Here is a 22,271-nt window from a genome sequence, read left to right as displayed (position 1 = left end):
GTATTAAACCAAGCGCTGACGGTAAACGAGTTATGATGGAATATCCAATACCTTCAAATATTAAAACATTGCATTCTTTTTAGATCTTTGTTCTTATTTTAGAAAGTGTGTTAGAGATTTTTCAATCATCGCTAAGTCTTTGTACGACGTTTTGAAAAAAGATGCAAAGTTTGTTTTTGGAAAATAAGAACTGCATGCTTTTGAAACTTTAAAAAACAAACTCATTGACTCGCCAGTTTTAAGCCTTTATAATCCAAACGCTGAAACTGAACTTTACTGTGATGGGAGTAACCTTGGTTTTGGTGCAGTACTACTGCATCGTCAGGAAGACAAAATGTTTCCACCAATTTTCTTTTTTTCAAAACGAGCTACTGTAAAGGCATCAAAATACCATTGTTATGAGCTCGAAACCTTGGCAATAATTTATGCCCTTAGACGATTTTATGTATATTTTACAGGGATAAAATTCAAGATATAGTAACAGATTGTAAGTCACTTACCTTGACATTGAATTTAAATCCGAGAATTTCGCGCTGGTAATTAGAGCTGCAAGAGTACGACTATTCAATAGAGCATAGAGATGGTAGGAAGATGATTTATGTTGACGCTCTTAGCAGAGTTCACAATGTTTTGATGAAGGTTGAAGCAGACTCATTTGAGAATGCATTGGCCGCATTGCAGCAATGAGATAAGACCATTCAGCGATTAGTGAAAATGTTAAAAGAAAAGGAAAGTTCCCTTTATGAACTAGTCAATGGACTTGTTTATCGAAAGATAAACCAACAAATCTTTTTCTATGTTCCATTGCAAATTGAAAGAAACGTTATACAGACTCATGTCGAAGCCCTATGTCATGTTGAAGTCGAAAAGGGCTACGATTAAAAAAAAAATTATTAGTTTCCTTTAATGAAGGAAAAAATTAAAAACTATATTGGCTCTTGCCTCAAATGTATGCACTTTTCCCCACCAACAGGTAAGAAGGAAGGTGTCTTGCATAGTATTACAAAAGGTAACAAGCCATTTGACACCATTCCGTTACCGTACTCCGTGCGCAACGTAAGAAAACATGTGTTAGTAGTTGTAGACCGTGGTAGTTGTTTCACGTCAGACCAGTTTTTAGATTTTTGTAAAAATAATTGCATCCAGCACACCAAAATTGCAACATGTTCACCTCAATCAAACGGCCAGAAAGTGAATTGGACCCAGGTGATTGGACTAAGCACTTAAGCAAAGTTGAATTCGCTCTTAACAATTATGAAAACATAAGCACCGGTTTCACCCCAAGCACTTTGCTTTTTGGGATCCGGCAGAAGGGTGATATTCAAGACAATATATGTGAATATCTTCAAAACCATTTATTCATAGAAGATACTAGGGATTTAAAACAATAAGACAGGAAGCTCATGATAAGACTGTTCGTAGCCTGGAAGTTAACAAAGTTTATTTTGATAAGCATCACAAAAAGCCTTATCCATACAAAATATGTGACTATGTTCTAATTAAGAATGTTATTAACACACTCGGTGTGAATACAAAACTTATGGCCAAATTTAAAGGTCTATTCGAAATAATCAAAACACTTCCAAATGACAGATATTTAATAAGAGGCCTAGAAAATTTGCAAATCTCACGAAAAACATATGAAGGAGTAGCATCTCCTGAAAACATGAAGCCATACTTATCTAAGTGACGAACTCGAAGGTGTCGATGTTTATTTGGTTTTGTATTTATAAAATATTGTTTTCTATTGAATAACTTTTTAGTAACAGAGATTATTTGTTTACAATAAATGTTGAGTATTTTGTATACTATTCGTAAAAAACATTATTTCAATGTGAAAAAATATAAACTATTATATTCATGTAACAAGACGATTCGTATAAATATATTTCAATTTTTGTATATTTAAATATGTACCTATTTAAAAATTGTTAAATGAACATATGTATGCATAAAATCATGTTTTAAAAATCGAGGTCGATTTGTTTTTTTAAGAAGGGTGGAGTTGTAAGAAATATTAATTGAAACACCCTATTTTCTTATACAATCTTAATTCTTAGTTAACGTATTTTATTTACCACATTACGAACTTAATTATGATGTTTAAATCCATCAATTGTTCGATATTACAGCTTTTCTATGACCATGATATTATGTATGCGTTTTCGTAGCTGTACCAAAACCTCTAACATAAGTATACAAATTGTCAACTATTCTTAAGGTAGTCAGTTGCATTAAAACCTTTATTATCGAATCATCGCTTGTTAACTTGTTTCAATTGGTTCTCTATTTTCACTCCGTGATCCTTATACTTATCTGGAAGAAGTAAGGTGCACAATGACAGAAAACATCATAGTAGCATAGATAGCGCTCTGGGATCAAAAGCAATGAAATGGCCGATGTTGCAGCCAAAGATATTGTTACAGTGCCACTCATAATTAACTTGTGAAACTTCTATCAATTAAATCGCTAAATTTGTTTCGAAGAGCTTAGGATGGAATTTGACAATGATTGAAATCACTGCCATACTTTGCCCTAAACACATAATCCTCATCGCCTTTGTATCCTTTGCAATAAGCAAGTATAAAGATACTCCGAATCAGACTTTGAAAAACAATTTCTTCAACTAAAAACATCAGTTTATTTTTATTCTTTTGTAGCAACTTTTACAAAAATTAGCTTTTAAATGATTACTATAGTTCAATTCATTTTACTTGGCAAATTGTCTATAACTTTACTTTTCACAATTTATTCGGTTTCAAAAATGTTCTAGTGAACATATTAAATTTTAGGCATTGAAGACTTGTCCCATATAAAGTCATACACAAACATAGCTTGGAGATTTTACCAGTTTAAAATTTGATTTGAACTACATATATTTAATTTGAGCATGGCAAGCTTAGTCGGGATGGATAAAATTGTCATATATTTATAATTTAATGCTAGAAAAATATATATACAAAAAAGTTTAATGTCTGTTAAGAGTGAAACATCCTTTGTAATGTTATATATACTCGTATATTTTATTGAGTTCAATAATCGTGATAAGGACATATTGATTTTAAGTTTCCGAAAAATAACGCACAAATTATAAATAAATACGAACTTTTTTCCAATGAACCTCAGTCACAAGCAATTTGTATTTTATTCGTTTGATATTTACATAAACGTAATAAAGTAGGAGCAATTTATTTTAACAAGAATTGTCATTTCCGTAATTACGATGACGATGGTTCAACTTTTTTTCTCAGTTTCCTGACTTACAAAAAGGAATTTATACTTTTGTGAGTATAAATTCCTTTATATGAAATATACAAAGTTAAAAATAACAATGATGCAAAATTCCACACAGAAATAAGTGAGGTTTTCAAATATTTTATATATAGGAAAACGTACAACTCGGGAAGATAAGTTCGTAAAGTAGAATGTGTTTATGGAAGGTTTTATAATAATTTTTCATGAAATAAAGCTATTTTATGTCCAATGTATTTTTTTATTATTTTTGTATATTAATTCATTGAACTCTAGTAAAATAAAATGACGGAAAAGAGTTAATGTTGACATGTTTATATTTCACGAAAATAAACGTTACGTAGTGATAGTTCCTCAATATTTAAGACATAGTATATAAGAATAGTTCACCTTCTGTAGGGGAAAATAAGTTAATTATTTTATTATTAGTTTACTATGTAGGCTTAGAGACAACTATACCATTTTGCGTTAAAATCAAAGATCAAACAAAAAGTAATACCTAAACTATTCACATAAAGTTCATAGATCATTCTTTCAGTATCTTCTTTTTTGCAACAATTAATTTCATTTTATTAAAATAAATAGAAAACATTTCTTTAGTAATTAAAATTGTTAGGTAATAAAACAGCTTACTTGTTTCAATTTTAATTTAAGTCTTCTCATAACTTAACTCGATTTGCATTTTCACAAGCATTATGCATAAGTTTTGAAGAAAGTTTGTGATGTAGGTTAAGGTACCTCCTTATTTTCATATCTGACCTTTTTTCCTCCTTTTATTTTGAAAATTGTACTACATTTTTCGTACACACCGAATCACTTAAATAGTTTTACAATTTGTAACATTTAATTATTATTTAGCGTGAAATTGAATCTTAAAAAAAAAGGAACATCGTTTTTTGTAGAACTTGTTTGAATTTTTGATTTTTAAAATGTAAGTTAATTTTAGTAATCATTTGACTATTTAAAACTATGTTATTTCTGTTTCAACATTTTTTGAATTGAATTCAGTCTCAAAAAATCAATTATTTGAAAGCAAAATATTTGCTTTCAAATAACAAGCGACATATTTTTTGTATTATTTTAAGTATCTTAAAAATGGTAACGCAGAATCAAAGGTTTCATCATCTATGTAAAGTCAGTGAAGCGATTCTAATTTTTTGAAATAAATTGAAAATTGTATAATATAAGGTTCTTTCAAAACGCTGTTGACTCCAAGAGGGTCATAGTAATTTTTTCTAAGTTATTAAATGCTCCGTCCTGATTCCGGAAGTTGTTTGTTTGAATAGAGTTGTTCTTAATTCCGATCCTAAAAAATACTTGAGCAGTATATTACCACCGCTGGGCACATCAGTTGCGTTATCTGCAAAGTTCTAATGTTAAAACCGTATAGGTAAAGGAAAAATTCTTATGGCAATATTAGAAAGCCAACTGGTCTTAACATTTTGATAAAGAACTTTATACTTTTGCTCGATAGCGACGTACTATCTTACTTGGCCAAAATCAACGGTAAGAAATACTATAATGTCCCAAAGGTAAAATCGATGGTAACACCGTGTCATCCTCGGTCATAAAAATTGATTGCAATAACACTTCTTATGTAAGCTCGATTAATAGAGCTCGATTAATAAACAGTTTACTTTAGGTTCGACGCTGCCAGAGACAATGACAAAAATTCTTTCACACTCGTAGAGTTGCTAGAGTACTAAAAGATTTTTAACTTACCATAATCGTAATCGGTCCGATTTATCAAATTGAAAATTTAAACATTTCTCGTCCTTTTAAGATCCCTAGAGCCGATATTAAAGATTTTAAGGCAGATGATGTCAGTGCGTGCGTTTTTAACATCTAGGTACTAAAATTTTCAGAAAAATCAGTTTTTTTTTACATCAAATAAAAACCTAAACAAAGTTGGTAAAAATGTATTTTTGACTCAAATATTTTTTCAACAATTTGAGATTATGGCTTCCAACTATTTTTTAATTGTAAAAAATATTGTTTTCAAAATAAGCAAATTTGAGAAAAATCGGATTAACAGTTTTTTAAAAAAAAAAAAAAAAGTCTAAACAAAAATTAAAAAATTGGAAAAAATTGTTTTTCGACGTAAATATCTTTTCAAAACTTTGAGATATTGGCTTTAAACTAATTTTATCTTATTATATTGTTTCCAATCAAATTAAAAAAACCTTCCGCTTCAAAGAAATCCCAAAAAAACTGACTGGACGAAATTCAGTCAAATTGCGAATTCCAAACTAAGCAACTAACCGAATCTCACTGAATCGATAGGAAAACTTGAATGAAAGGTGAAAACATTTGAAACTTCTATAACTAAAGCTTTAAGAGACTCTTGCCAAGTTAAATATAGCCGTGGAATGGTGGAATGAAGAACTGTCCAGTCTTAGAACAATGATGAGGAAAATGTTCAATATCTGCCACAAACATAAGTTTTACCAACCGTTTAAAGACTTTCTTAAAATTTACAAGCAAGCCCTGTCATCAGCCAAAAGACAGGGCTGGAGAGAATACTCTCAATCAATCGAAGACATAAAGGACTCCGCAAGGCTCAGCAAAGTTTTATTGAAGGAACATTGTAATCCTTCATTTCTAAAAAAGCCTGGTGGAACCTGGACAGCCTCTCCAGCCGAATCTCTTGAGCTACTGATGAAGACGCACTTTCCGGGTTGCGAGAGTAATAATCCTGAATCTCTTGAAACCACAGAGCTAAACGTAGCTCATGTGGAGCAAGTCAATTCCGTTATAACCAGAGAAAATATTTTGTGGGCCATGAATACTTTTTCTCCATATAAATCCCCAGGCATGGATGGCATACTGCCAGTTATGCTTCAAAAGTTGCAAGATATGGCAGCTCCATGGCTGGAACAAATTTTCAAAGGATGTCTCCTTCTCAAACATGTGTCCATGTCGTGGAGACAGGTCAAAGTAGTTTTTATCCCGAAAAAGGGTAGGCGAGGTCACGAATCCGCGAAGGATTTCAGATCAAAAAGGTTAACATCTTTTGAGCTTAAAACCTTGGAGCGCATTCTTGATTACCATATTAAAAAAATCCTAATTGGACGACCTCTCGAAAGCTCTCAGCATGCTTATCTTAACGGCAAATCTACGGAAGTAGTGCGTACTGTAGAACAAACAATCCGTTAAAAAGAATTTACTCTTGCCACCTTCCTAGACATAGAAGGTGCTTTTAACAACTTCCTTACAGAATCCATGAAAGAATCGCTAAGTTCGGTGTAGAAGACTTCGTTCGAGAATGGATTATTTCCATGCTCAGTGGTAGGAAGATTCGAGCCACTCTAGGCAATACAATCGCAACAAAACACTTGAGTAGGGGAACACCCCAGGGTGGTGTCCTTTCGCATCTTCTATGGACATTCACCTCCGTAGTACGTCCAATCTTAACATATGGTTCGATTGTGTGGTGGCCTCTTAGCAAAGCCTAAAATATTGATATTCTAAAAAAGGTTCAGAGAACAGCTTACGTGGACACCACAGGGGCCATGCGTACTTGCCCAACGGACGCCTTAAACGTTATTTTGGATCTTCTACAATCGACCTTTTTATTAAATACATAGTTTCCTGCAGCGCTATTGGGCTGAAGGAATCAAACAGCTGGTTGTCAAAACCTTATGGTCACAGCAACACTACGAAATTGATTCCCTCAGATATTATCTCGGTAGACACTGACTACTGCACTCCTACTTTGAACTTTAGTAAGGGTTTTATGGTTATTTTCCCATCGAGAGAAGATTGGAAGGATGACATCGTGTCGATAGGTTTTGACGCAACCATATTTACTGACGGCTCAAAGATGGGATGCGGAGTTGGTTCTGGGATCTTTTCTGAGTCTCTATATGTAGCCAAATCCATTAGGCTTCATGACTGTGCTAGCGGTTTTCAATCTAAATTGCTGGCAATAAGGGAGGCATGTAAGATATTTAAACAAAACCCAAACCAAAAGCGAAATGAGGCTATCTTTACAGACAGTCAGGCAGCTGTCAAAGCCATTAACTCGGCCATATCCTCATCTAAATTGGTCCACCAATGTCGCGATGAGCTTGCGAGCCTGAATATTAACCTCGGTGACACCCTGATCTGGGTTCCAGGCCATAGTGGTACCGTGGGAAATTAACGAGCTGACGAGCTAGCTAGGCAAGGATCGGCCCTTCAACATTCAACATTCCTCTTGGTGCTATGAAGGGTAAAATCTTTTCTATCTGACAAACTGAATCAAACCGAAGGTGGAGCAATTTACCCAACTGCATTATATCTAGGAAGATATGGCACACCTATAATAAAACCCGTACAACCGATCTTCTATGCTGGCCAAGGCAAGACATAGCAAGGATTGTTGCGGTTTGTACCGGACATTGGTCTATAGCAGTCCATGCGGAGAAGTTGGGTATCTCCTACAACACCTTTTGCCGTAGCTGTAGTATCCAAAGAGAAAGTGAAACGATAATCCATTTCCTCTGCAAATGTCCTGCTTTGGCAAACACTAGAATGAAGTACTTTGGAAAAGCATTCTTTCACGAACTTGATGAGCTATCTGTCTGACATTCCTGTGTGCGAGTACTGTGGTCAATTCCGATAAAATTTTGAGAAAAATTGAAATGACAGTTTTTCTTACAAAAAATTGGTAAAAATTTACTTTCGAGCTAGTTAAGCTTTTTAAAAAGTAAAAATATTGGCTTAAAAACTTCAGTAGTTTTTTTATACAAAACCAAAAGTCCAGTTTTTCATAATAAAAATAAAATCTACAAAAAAAAGCACTCAAATTTGGTTAACATTGATGTTCGGTTCCCAATATCTCTCAAATTAATTTCATTCATTCAATTTGTATTTGTTTATATGAGAAATAAAAAAAGTTAAGAAATTTTACTTAAATTGGTAAAAATTAGTATTCGACTAAAAATCTATTTAAAAAACTAGATTTTAAAACTAAACTATATCATTATATGACAAATATTTTTGGTAATTTTGAAATTTTTAAGAATAATTCTAATGACAACTTTTTTAACCCAACACGAAAACCTAAGAACTTTTAAGCCAGACAAATCAAAAGACAGGATGGGAAGTTATCAGTGTTAGTCGCATCCCAGCCTCTTTTAGTTTTAACAAATCCGTTGGTCCGGATAGTACCTTCAATTGTTCTAAAGATGAGTTTTTCAACGCTGGCAAAACTATTGGGTCGATTGACTTCAAATTTGGAAATTATGTTTTTTTTTTTTAGCCAAGACATATTCTTCGAGTTCTTGGACAAGACATATGAGCAGTCACCTGGCTATGACATTAAAATGATCAATCAACCGTCAACCAGATTGACCACATTGCGATCGACGCACGACACTTCTCCAGTATACAGGATATCCGAACAATCCGAGGGGCAAACATTGACTCGGACCACTACCTCGTTGTAGGCAAGGTACGGCTACGGATATCCCGATCCAAGCCAAAACAAGGAAGTACTGTGAGAAGATTCAAAGTTAGAAGGCTACAATCGCAAGAGACTGTCATGCCCTTTTCCGATCGAGTCTCTTATAACCTCTTAAGGAGTCCTATGCTCCCTGCATTAAGCATCACACGGCCACCACAGCGAAACCCCTGGTTTGACGACGAATGCCGGCAAGCGCACGCAGCGAAACAAGAGGCATATAAAACGGCGCTGCACAAAAGGACTAGAGCTGCTCGCGAGCTCTACGAGCAGAATAGGAGAGAGGAACAGCGGCCTCTTAGATGGAAAAAAAAGCATGAGAAGCACGCGATCGAGGAGATAGAGGGATGTCAAAACAGGAATGAGGTTCGTAAATTTTACCAAAAGGTAAAAAAACCTCCCAAGGGTATCAGCCACGAACCGAAGCCTGTAAAGACGATCAAGGGAACATCGTAGTAGAACCGCAGTCGATGCTGAGAATATGGAAAGATCACTTCTCCAAATTATATAACGGCGATGACGAACCGAATTCCGCTGTAAGGGAGATAGAACCACTCAACCTCAAAATTTGGTCGGAAGAAAGCATGCCCGATGAGTGGAATCTCAGCATAGTGTGCCCGATACATAAGAAAGGAGACCCTCTAAACTGCGCCAACTACAGAGGCATCAGTCTCCTTAACATTGCGTATAAGATCCTCTCTGCCGTATTATGTGAACGTCTGAAGCCATTCGTCAACAACCTGATTGGTCCTTATCAGTGTGGCTTCAGACCAGGAAAGTCCACTATCGACCAAATATTCACACTACGTCAGATCTTGGAAAAAACCCAGGAGCTTCAAATCGATACCCATTATCTCTTTATCGATTTAAAAGCTGCGTATGACAGCATCTATACGGAAGAGCTCTACCGAGCAATGTCTAGTTTTGGCATCCCTGTCAAACTTATTCCTTTGTGCAGAATGACGATGGAAAAGATCTCACCGATGAATTTTATGTCGTTCTGGAAAGAATTGTGCAAAATTCAACCGTCAACACTAGAGGCACAATCTTCCAAAGGTCCATCCAATTACTCCGATACGCAGATGATATTGACATAATTGGAAGATCAAAGCGTGATGTCAGTGGAGCGTTTTTGAGCATTGCGAGGGAAGCGATGAAGATGGGTTTAGTGTTCAATGACGGCAAGACCAAGTATATGCTGTCATCAAAAAAGGACACTGAACGACGACGTCTTGGACAAAACGTCACCATGGACAGCTATAACTTTGAGGTAGTTAAGGACTTTGTCTACCTAGGCACCGCTATTAATACAGACAACCACACCAGCGCTGAAATCAAACGAAGAATAACTCTTGCAAATCGCATCTTCTTTGGACTTAGAAGGCAATTGAGAAGTAAAGTCCTCTCTCGAGCATGTAAAATCACCATCTATAAGACACTCATCATCCCGGTTCTCATTTATGGCGCTGAGGCCTGGACCCTGTCAAAGAAAGATGAGAGTGTCTCAGGATGCTTCGAGAGAAAAATTCTTTGGGTGATTTTTGGTCCCGTACCCATAGATGGAGAATGGAGGAGAAGATATAACGACAAACTGTACTGGCTGTACAGCGACACTGACCTAGTTAGCAGAATTAAAGTCCAACGGCTTAGATGGCTTTGTCATGTAGAGCGAATGAACATCAACGCTCCAGCCCGGAAAGTCTTCGAATCCAATCCCGAGAGACGGCGCAGTAGAGAAAGACTGCGACTAGGGTGCGGCACTCAGGTGGGTGAAGACCTCAACCAACTTGGCCTGAGAAACTGGAGACAGCTAGCTAGGGACCGAGCTGGCTGGATACGCACATTAGTTGAGGCCCCGGTCCGACCCGGACTGTAGCGCCACCTTAAGTAAGTAAGTAATTAGGGGCCTTAAAAAAAATAGCAAATTGTTGTTATTAAAGCCAATGTTTACACCAAAATCGGCAGTTTGGTGCTGTTTTTTTTTTTTTGAAAATGATACTTAGTATAACGTTTTGGTTAACAATAAGATTACATAGCTTTGTCAATAAATTTGAAGCCATGTGCAGTTGGGGTGGAACACCAAATTCTCAAATCCAGTTATCAGCTCTCTTATAGCTCAGCTATTTGACGTTTTTGGATTTTTTTAAGCAACCATGAAGGATTGATATTACGCCAATAATCAAGAATAGGTTCAAGCACTTGAGGCCACAAACTCATACGAGCGATCCATGAGCTAAAGGCCGAAACCACCATCAAGGCTTTGGAAACTTGGAGTAAAAGTGCTAATGTGAGCTGAAACCGAATAAAAATCATGGATAACATTTAATTGTCTTTATTTTATTACTTTTTTTTTAATAAACCTGCATTCAGTCCACCCTTTACATGATTATGCTGTACACAAATATTATAGAGTAATATCTGTCTGCGTTTTTTCCTTCTATATTTACCAAGTAATTTTAATTTGGCTCGAATCGACATCGACATCAAAATGAACATCATAAAAACATTATGCTATCTTAAGCAATGCACAATAAATTATCCGAAACAAAGAAAGCTACTGTAGCGCTCCTTCAGAGGGCCTTGCCTTCTTTTTATATACTTTAGAATTTCAGAAAAAAAAAGAGGGAGAAGTAAAATTAAATTCATTGTGGATGGAAAGTATAGCACTAACTTGTTGTTTGAAATTTGTGTTCTTGTTTTTACGCTCTTGATAGCTTCTGCAATTTGTTAAAAATTTCTTTCTCAATTTTCTGCCTTTTGAATGGGACTTAAGCTTTATTTAAGTTTTCTGTCCTTGGTCTACCGGTTTTAGAGTTTTTTCCAGATTGTTAACGGTTAAACGAAACAGAATAATGAAAAATATTCATTAAACAAACACAAAGTTTTTTTTATTTTGTTTATTTCTTTTTGTTTTTAGCTTTTATTATTTCCAAAGGTAGATTGTGTGCAAGGAGTTTTATGGTAAGGTAACTGCATTCCACTAACTATGCATGCACTTTTCTTTTATTCATATACATTAGACTGATTCGAAAAGAAAAATTTACCAAGCTTAATGGTAAGAGCTTGTTGAGATAGTACTCCTCCGTCCTGTACGACTTGGGAAAGCGTCACAAGAAAAAGTCTTAAGGGGTCAAATCACACGATTCTGGTTGCCAATTTACATCACCTTGGTTCAAGGTTTCATGCCATGAAACCGCTTGCGCAGAACATCGATTGTGTCTTGACCTGAGTGGTACGTACCACCATCCTATAGAAACCGTATTTCTTCGGTGTCATTTTCATCTAATTCAGGCAACAAAGATTTGGTGATCATTGACCAATAGCGAGCGTCTCTTCACATCAATCCACACCAAACAGTAACTTTATTTGTATGCATTGGCACCTCATGAAACTCGGATTGGTTTCGTCCCAAATCCGTTTTCATGCATAAAAAAAAAAGCCTCATTGCTAAGAATGATTTTTCGAAAAAAATTGGGATCAACTTCCAACTGCTCCAAAATCCAATCAACGAACACAATAAGCTACGTTTGGCCGGTTGGTTTCATCTTCTAGGTCAGTTGGACTTTTTATGGGTGCAGTCCCAAATAACGACGGAAAGTTCGACAAGTTGTTGTCTGTGGCAAACCAAGTGCCTGTGACGAAGAATTGACTGCCTCGAATTCTGCTGATACTTTCAAGTACGGGTGTTGGCTTAGTATTGACTGAGTTGGTTATCTTGAATCTGGCTACATAACTTTGAATAGTCGACTTTAAAGGTCGATTCATAAAAGCGAGCCACGCGCTCATTGTTTTTACTAGGGAACACCCATTTTGATAATAAAGTTATAACATTTCCACGTATTGCTCGACGCTGTTACTGAGTGTGTTTGATTATAAGCAGATTTATGACAGAAATTAAGAGTAACAATATGGCTGCAATGAGCTGTCAAAATCAACCCGTCCCTATTGAAAACTCTTTATATCATCAAAAAGCTATAGTTGCATCAAACACTGAAAACATTTTAGTCTTTTTTTGGAACAGTCTTATACACATACATACATCTGCACAGATAAAGTCAGAATTGTTAAAAAGCTATAAATGAGTTATGATTTGTATGTTATGTGTAATGGATGAGAACATGGTTCATTTTTATTTGCTTTATAAAATTGCGTGCAAACACGTACGTTCTGCTTCCAAGACTCAAACATATACGAAAGCATATATGATAAATTTGAGTATGGGTGTATTTTTTGCATTGGTAGATGAATATAAAAACTCATTAGAACATCTCAAAGTTCAGATGTTTTTGAGAAGAAAAAAAAAATTAATTGTAGCTGCAAACGGATGTGGTTGAATTAATTCACATGGCAGGTAAATGTAAAAATAATGTAAGTATGAATATTTGATGAGGGTAACTTTATTCGACAGGCAAATGTTATCTTTAATAAATATTTTTAGCCTCATGAATTTGTATGTTATCATAAGAGATAATTTTAGAAGAAGGTTAAAAGCAAAAAAAAAAACGGTGGATAAAGCCATGAATTTCACTTTAAACTTTGCAAGTAATAACTTTGAAAAACCCATCAATATTTCGTAGAGAACAAATATCTTAATCATAATTAGATTATGACAGGTTCTAAACTTAGAAAATAAGGAGGAAACAAATATAAGAAATTAACATTTGTTTTGTACGGAGAATACAGAAAGAAGGTTGGGCGTGGTTACTTTTTTATTTATTGTCAATATGGATTCATGTTTTGTATAAGGAAACATTTAAAGTTCTATTCTAAATGAGTTTTAAAACGACATTCCATTGGTGGAAAGCACAAATATGGTTATATATGGTGGTGTATACCAAATATTTAAGGTAAAACACCACAGAAAAATTAACACGGGGATAGGTTAGGTTAGGTTATAGTAGCTGTCCAAGATGGAAACGAACACACGCTCAATGGAACCAGTTTGAGTCCCTTACGAAACGTGAGAGGCTGATTATGCTGATATGATAGATTTATTACATTTCTATTGCGCCCTATTGATATCCCTTAAGGTGTCCAACCACAAACAAATCAATTTCCGATCAGGCAAAAGTTTCGCAATTGGGATGTTGAAATCAACGTCCGTAGTGAACCAGGGCCTAGTGACTTACAACTCTCAACCATTTCTGTGTGCGAGTACTCTTGTCAGGAATGGAAGGGACCTACAATTTTAGGCCGAATCCAAACGGCTAGTTTGAGAAAGCACTTTTTCATGGAAAGAATTACTCTTGAAGGATTTGTCAATTCCTCGCAAGAGGCAGTACCCGAAATTTATTTTTTTGTTTTTAAATTAAGGTGGCACAGGCAGGGATTGAACCCAAGACCCATTGCATGACAGTCCAACCCTTTTTTTTTTATAATTCATTCTTAAACCTATCTTAAAGCTAGACAAAAATTCATAAAACCAGCCTAATTATCCATAACTTACAACTAACTAAACTAACGCACTAACCATCATGCCACGGTTACTACATGATGTTGAAATAATGATATTTTATTTTAAGGCACCATAAACCAACACTCCACTACTAATATCCACAAATTGGCAAGAATTTCAGGGAGAGTACGGGTCAGGCTACAAAGTTTAATGACGGATTTGTATACAGTTAAAAGCAAGCATTTTTTACTATAAGAGCGGGGTGTCTATCTCCTCCCGTTTAGGCAGTAGGGGAAATTTAAAAAAAATGGAGAAAAAATAATTAAAAAATTATGATAATACTTACAACTTAGTTTTATACATTTTTTTAAAGTCAACACTTTTGTCTAATAGCTTGTTTTAAATCAATTCAAACTATGTATGGTTTTTGAAAAAAATGTTTTAAACTCAAAATTGGTAAAGCATTCCACATTCGAGAACTGCGTCTAAAGAAAGAATCCCTATACCTTACAAATCGGGCTCAAGGAAGACGAATACCGTTGGCTGACAATGATAGTCATGGAGCGGTCTATACGAGTAGTAATTGTCTTAGTAAGACAACGATCGCCTGTCAGTGAGCTCAGTCTGACTCAAATACGTTATTGGAACACCAACATAAAAATAAGAACTATACCTATAGTAAAAACCTTGTTAAACCTCAAAAGAATAAAAACCTTGTTAATTATGTTCATGTCAATTTAAAGTCAATTCAGGTGTACCTCAAGGGAATCACCACTGCTGTTTTTATTTATTTTTCTAACCCACTTAATTGTTTCGCAGATGACAGGGAATCAAAAACCGTGTAGAATTTAATGCTTCGAACACTCAGTGATGTTTACTGTCGCAAAAGCGTACTTGCATCGAGAAGACTGAACAGCTATCAGTCCGAGGTATGTGCATTACAAACCACTTGTTGTGGAGTGATCACATATTTGACATCGCCAAAAATGCTGCTAAGTGTTTAGGTTTTTACCCCTTCTAATCTGGCTATAATTTATAAAGCCTATATTCGTCCAAAACTTGAGTACAGTTCCCATATTTGGGCAGGTTCTCCTGTAACCCACTTTATTTTCTTGGACAGAATTCAAAAGATAGCTCTAAAAATGATAGGTGACCATTGTCTAACTGAAACTTTTGCATCTCTCGAGCACCGTCTTAAGGTTTCATGTCTCTCATTATTCTATCTCTACTTCCATAAGCAATGCTCTAATGAAATAGCCAGTTGCATTCTTCCCCTCATACAATTCAACCGTAATACTCGTTCTTTGGTCGTACTGTAAAGTTCAGAGATTCTTTTCAAAACCAATGTGCATCGGTATCTCCTTTCAAATCCTATCCTCGCTTCCTAATTACTCGCAATGTTTATAATCATTATAAGGGTATTCATATCCCCTTGAGTGCGCGTACAATATAAAAAAAATAATTATACGCCTTCTTTTATTTAATAACTCTTTGACGTTCATACATGAAGATGGTGTTGAAATATTTCAAATTATTTATCCGTATGTGTTGAATTCTTATCGTTTGGAAGATAATCGAATTTTTCTGACCTGGGTGTTGTAATCCGCCGCCCTTTTGAAACCAAATGTTGCCAATATCCTCCTTTTCAATTTTTGGGAATGGTCTAAAGGCGTTAAATCGCACGAACTAGGCGGCCAATTGACCGTTCCCGAAGGTGAAATAAAATGTTTACCGAACTCGCCTCTCAATAAGTCCATTTTTGCGCGTGCTGTGTGGCATGTGGCACCGTCTTGTTGGAACCACATGCCATGCAAGTGAAGCTCTTGCATTTTGAGCAAAAAAAGTTGGATATCATCTTCCAGTAGCGCTCACCATTCACAGTTACGTTACGATTAGCATCATCTTTAAAGACGTACGGTCCAATGATGCCACCAGCCAATAAACCGCACCAAACTGTGACTTTTTCTTGATGCATTGGTAGCTCTTGCAATGCTTCTGGCTTATATTTACTCCAAAAAAGAAAAATTCCTATGGGAAGTTATTGTAATGGGTCCGATTTGTCAAATTGAAAATGTTGACATTTCTCGACGTTTCAAGGTCCCTAGAGTCAAAATAAAAGAGTTTTAGAAAGATGTCTGTGCGTGCGTGTGTACGTACGTTCGCGACGTTTTTTTCGTCGTCCATAGCTCAAGAACCAGAAGAGATATCGATTTCAAATAAATTTTGTTATACAGATAATAAGGCAGGCGTTGGTGGTTTTTGTACCATAGCAGTTTGAAAAAATGTGAACATTTTGGTTAACCCTAAATATCTTACGAACTAAAAATGCTAGAGACTTGAATTAAATTTTATATAATATATTGTAATGTGATATCAAAGAAGTATATTTTGTGAAAAAAATCCATTTAACGTTTTTTTTTATAAATCAAAAAACTGAAAAAAAAATGTGTCACCTCCAAAATGTTAAGACTAAACAGTTATTGCATCTCCAAAACAATTTTGTGCAAAAAAGAATAATGTTTTTGACATCTGAAAAAATTTTGAGAAAAATCGAATTGACAGTTTTTTTTATAAAAAATAAAACTCTAAAAAAAAACAATACTAAAACTTGGTAAGATTTTACTTTCGACTTAAATAGCTTTTCAAAAATTAAAAATATTGGCTTCAAACTTATTTAATTTCACAGAAAATATTGTTTTCAATATTCAGTAATTTTTATATAAAAATCCAACAGTCCGTTTTTTCATAAAAAATGAAATCTACAAAATATAGTACTGAAATTTGGTAAAAATTGATACGAGAACATATAGACAGACTTTTAAACAAGAAAAATCGACAGACGGGGTGGGAAGTTATCAGTGTGGGTCGCATCCCAGCCTCTTTTTTATTTACGTACCCATTGAGACAAAAATGAGCTTCGTCGTTGAACACAATTTTCCGTGAATTTGGTAAAAAAGTGGATCTTCGGCCAACTTTCTAAGTGCCCATTCACCAAAAATTGTATGATTCAGTAGGTCGTTCGGCTTCAATGCTTCCACCAGCTGTATTTTGAAAGGCATCTTACCTACATAAATCATTATGCAACATTTTACACGTAGTTAAGTAACAGAGGCCCAAATGCTGAGAACTGCGACGAATCGATAATTGATGGTCATCATTAAGACTTACTGGAATTGACAAATTCTCCAAGAGTAATTCTTGTCATGAAAAGTGCTTTCTCAAATTTGCCGTTGGGATTCGGCTTAAAACTGTAGGTCCCTTCCATCCCCGACAACAGCACTCGCACACAGGAATGGTTGAGAGTTGTCTAGGCCCTAGTTCTCAAACGGACTGTTGCGCCAACCAATTCATTTATTTCATTAAAACTGAACGACACAGCTGTGAAATATTCTTCAGTTCGCACTCTACGTAAGCGTGTTGGGGGTTTTATGTCCAACAATGTAAATTTGGTGCGGGTCGATCAAACTTTCTTAATAGAGCACGCATTTTGATATAAAAGTTTGAAAGACGGTTCATGGTTAAATTATAGACCAAACTGAAGATGTTTGACAGTGAAAAAAAAAAGCAAAACGTGCGTCAGCTTTTTGAAACAGTGTTGCCAAAAAGCTCTTCCTGGTCACTGAACATTTGCAGTTCTGTTTTACAGCTGGTGCTTTGAATGGAACGATTTTATGTATAGTCTATCTTTTCACTGTCGTTTGGGTTTCAATGTGATTCAGGCGAACTTAAGATCAGATCGAGCTATAGTGCTAAAAGTCCTCTAATATTAATCAGTAAATTCAACAAATTTTCTATACTCATTCGGGTGTATTCATAGAGAATTTCTAAAGTCGTGATTTCTTGATCTTTAGCATAAAGCTTTTTTTATAATAAACGGGCACCCAAGGGGTTATTAATATCCTTAACATGTTTAAAGTTTAAACACAGTGCGAGCGTTAGCAAAATAGGGAAGGATTTAAAAGGAGATACCGGTACACATTGGTCTTAAAGTTCTGAACATCATAATGGGAGGGAAAAACAGAATTGGCTAAAGCATTCCACATTTTCGATGTGCGATTTAAGAAATAATCTCTATACTTGACAGTACGAGCAAAATTAAGCTCAAGCTTAAACTGATTTGCATTCCTAGAAATACGAATATTACCGCTGAATTGTTTTTGGGGGGAATGCAACTGGCTAATTCGATAGAACACTGATAAAAATATCAGTAGAACAACGAAAGGCATGAAACATAGCGGCGGTGTTAAAGTGACGTAATTGTTTCGGTTATAGTTCTATCGCCTATCATTTTCAAAGTTCTTTTTTGGATCCAGTCCAAGATACTTAAACTTGTTTTAGGGGCACCTGCCCAAATATGCGAATTATATTCAAGTTTTCGACGAATGCAGGCTTTATAAATTACAGCCAGATCAGAAGAGGTGAAAAATTTCTTGCACCGTCGGAGAAATCCTATGCAACTAGCAGCATTTTTTGCAATATCGAATATGTGATCATTCCATAAGAAGTGATCTGTGATAGTCATACCGAGTACTGAAAGTTGATTAGTTTCCTGGATGCAAGTGCCGCTCATGGATAGCGGCATCGGGGGTGGGTTACGCTTTAACGACAGCAGAAAGCATTGAGTTTTTGAAGCATTAAATTCTACACGCTTTTTGATTCCCCATGGTACAATGCTGTCGAGATCAGAATTCAATGGGCTTATCATACGCTGCCGTTGAAGTTTCACATCCGAAAGACCAGGATGATAATCTAAAAACGAATATTAATAGCTAAGGGTACTGTCATCAGCTAAACAATTCAGTAGGTTAAAAGTTTCAGACAAAAGATCGTTTTTTTTAAAAAGATGGTCCGAGACAAAACGGAGCCCTGGGACACACCAGCGTTTATTTTGTGAATATCAGATTTGAACCCGTCCAACACTTCTTAAATTTAACGGTCCGAAAGGTAATTTCTAACCCAACGAAGAAGGGATTCTTCTATACCAAAAGCACGCATTTTCGATAAGAGAGCTTGGTACCAAACTCTATCAAATGCTTTTGAAATATCAAGTGCAATAATCTTACTTGCTCCAAAACGATGTAAAGATTTGTTCCACTGTTCGGTGAGATAAACCATGAGATCACCAGTGGACCTATTGCTACGAAAGACATACTGCCGGTCATTAAGAAGCTTCCGTTCTTCAAGATATTTCTTAAGCTGATAATTAATCAGCGTCTTCATGACCTTGGAAAGAAGGGACGTGAGTGCTATTGGACGATAGTTAGAGGGGAGGATGATACGGCTTTTTTAGGGACAGGCTGTACAAATGCTGTTTTCCATCCGTTTGGAAAGAGACCTGCACGAGTGCGAAAGAAGATTCGTCCCATAGAATCATTTACGCTCTCAAGAACAGGAGGACTCATGACACTCTCCGGTAGCGTCGAATTAACAGCAAACTATGCTGCAAGCAAATTGGCTTTATCAATCGAGCTCACATCTGGAGCGTCATTCTGGACAAGCGTTGGAACTGAGAATGACGTGGTGTTTCGTACGTTTTTTACAAATAACCAGAAATTTGTACTACCTTTAGGACATTGTAGTATTTTTTGCCTTAATTTCTGGTCATGCAAAAATTTTGTTTGTCGAATGTGGCCGTTGCAAGTCTTTCTAGCTTGTTTGAACTTTTTCTGGTTTTCCTCAGTGGGATTGGCTTTATAAATCCGGGAACTTACATCTCTGCTGATAATTACCTCCTTATAGCTTGAATCAAACCATGAGTTCTCTTAAGGTTTGATTAATTTTACCCTATTCGGGATAAAATCTCTTATTCCACAAAAGAATTTAATTTGTACTACGTCACTATCGAGGAAACATAAGTTCGTGAAGAATTCATTGTGACCGTCTCAGTTGAATTTATTATATTGCCAAACGGTTCTTATAGGAGCTTTTTCTTTAACTGTTTTTTTTTTTACAAATGAGAAATTTGCAGATAAGATACAATGATCTGATGTGTCTAGAGGCGGTAATACACTGATTGTGTATTTATTAGGATCAGAAGTAAGAAACAAGTATAGGGTGTTGGCGGATTGATCTGCAACGTCAGGGATTCGCGTTGGCTCATCGACGAGCTGGGTTATTTGATTTAACTCAGCAAAGACCTCCACATACCTTCCTTCCGGTGCTGACTGGCCAGAATAACGAAGCCAAGAAGAATTTTGTACTTTTAAATCGCCAGCAATGACGATTTCAGTGTGAGGATAATGGGCATCAATTCTTTGAATGGAGTCGGACAGAGCATCAAATTCGTTAAAAGATGAATTTCTTATGACTTTTCTCTTTGTTTATAATTAGTTGTCCACCAATAAACGCTGTGTTTTTCGCAGAAACTGCCGTATGAAATAAATGTTATGTTTGGGAAACATTGTTTTAAAAAACAAAATAAAAATACAAATACTGCTTTAAAAGTGAATTCAATTTGTGTTTCTGATTAGTTGTCCACAGCTGTATCTATGTTATAACACTTATTGAATCTAAGCACTGAAAAAACAAATGAAATTAGTATACATATATACATATATTTATTTCAAGGTATGGCTGAGTATAGTTGATTTTATTTTCAAAGTTTTCTCGTTAATTAAATTATTTATCTCAACTTTAACCTTCACTAAAATTGTCAACCAAACCGTAAAAGCGTAAACCTAAATTATACATCTGAGCTTTCATTACAAAACCAATTCACCTATAAAACTTTAACTATAAACATAAATTTCTAGCAACTTGTGTTTTATGTGTAATTGCGTTACAAAATTTAAAATCTCAATCCTTTTGGGAAAGAAAAGAAAACCCATAAGCCATAAAACAAGCTTATAAAATACACAAGAAACCTTATTTTGTATAATACAAAAGCACTTTTGTTTAAAATAAAATAATTTTTTTTATTCTGTTCACTTTGTGTGTAGACGCCAACGTTTGTCGCCGCTGTACCTTATATAAATGCAAAAAGTATTATTATGGAACTTAATGCAATTCATTCGTGATCGTCTTCAGAGAATGGCAATTAATTGCCAAGAGAACACCAATTAAAACAATAGTTCTCAAGGCACCGCGACTGCGACTGCTATTCAGCTATAGCGACAGACCGGAGAAGTATATATTTTAAATTAAAGGTATTTTCTGTTAAACAAAAAAAAAAGAAAATGCAAAACACTATTACAAAGCAAGGACATAAAAGCCATGCAAACAATGATCATGGGGACGGGGAGTTGTTCTGAGAAAATAGCTTTGAGGCTGCCCGCAAAGGAATCCATCAAACGCATTTTGTGTCAGACATAAAGGCAAGTTTGTTTCTTTATAGTTCTTATACATTACACAGCTACAAGAGTAGGTATCTGTATGCCGGTGCTGGAGGAACCTTCCATTCCTTACTCTCATAGTCGTTATCCTCGTCGTAGTCGTAGTCGTAGTCGTCGTCGTAGTCGTTCGTCGCCTCTGAAGTTTGCTTTATGTTTTTCACTTTTCAACCACTTTTTGTATTTAAGCACTTCTGTAGGTCTGTCTATTTACGCATCCATCCACCACCGATTCCAAGGTCCTTATAAGTTGTTTATAGTGATTTAGCTTTGCTTTAAAACAAAATAACTTTTTCGTTCTGTTGTTATTGTTTTTGTTGTTATTAATGTGTATTTATTGCTTTGCTTCATTTAATGAGAACAGCGCACCCCCCCCCCCCTTTCCGTTTGTTTCTAATCTTGTAAAACATCACTGGATTTAATCAAAGCAAACCAAGTTGAAGTAAATTAAAAAAGACAAAAAAAATGTATGTAGGGAATAAGGGAAATTAACAGCAAGGCAAGGACTTCTTTGTTATAAATGTTTTCAAGGAGAACATGTGTCTGGTCGTCCTTGGGAAGGGATTAACCATCCATTGATTTCTTAATTCATGTCCTTATGAGGAAACACATTACCAAATGCTTCAGGGTTTTGGCAAAGGCTCAGTCACATTACGAAACCTCCTTTCGGACCTTTTTAAATTGTGGGCTGTTTTCGGGCTGCGCTTTTGAAATTGAATTCAGAACGCTGCTGTGTAGGGAAGGCTTTTGAATGTATGCCCTGTTTCCTGTCAATTATATGTTAATTATTGAAAATTTGAATTGAGTTGTTCAATGCTTTGAAATTCGGTCATCCAAAAAAAATGTTCAT

This window comes from Eupeodes corollae, chromosome 1 (assembly GCF_945859685.1).
Source record: "Eupeodes corollae chromosome 1, idEupCoro1.1, whole genome shotgun sequence".
Lineage (NCBI taxonomy): Eukaryota > Metazoa > Arthropoda > Insecta > Diptera > Syrphidae > Eupeodes > Eupeodes corollae.
The sequence above is the reverse complement of the archived record's forward strand: the minus strand, read 5'-3'. Positions refer to the sequence as shown.